Source organism: Heterodontus francisci, unplaced genomic scaffold (genome assembly GCF_036365525.1).
Source record: "Heterodontus francisci isolate sHetFra1 unplaced genomic scaffold, sHetFra1.hap1 HAP1_SCAFFOLD_2011, whole genome shotgun sequence".
Taxonomy (NCBI): Eukaryota; Metazoa; Chordata; class Chondrichthyes; order Heterodontiformes; family Heterodontidae; genus Heterodontus; species Heterodontus francisci.
This window is the reverse complement of record NW_027141373.1, coordinates 4733-5000: the sequence shown is the minus strand read 5'-3', so window position 1 is coordinate 5000 and position 268 is coordinate 4733.

The following is a 268-nucleotide window of genomic DNA, read 5'->3' as shown; positions in this document are numbered from 1 at the left end:
AAAGAAGGTCCTTCCTTGAGGGAGCACTTCTTCGGCCACTTTGCAAGTGCAACCGCTGCCAGCAAAAGTTCTGAAAATCGAGTTCCCGAAAATCTCCGGGTACCCCGCCAACCCCCAGCCACCCGAATCGCAAGTGTCAATTCGGCGGGTTGCCTGCCGGTAGTCCTTCCGAAAATGAGGCGCCAAATCGCCGCAACGGCCATTTTTCATTTCGGCATCGGGACTTCCGACGGCAACTGATTAACTAGCCCGGGGACTAGAGCGGCAG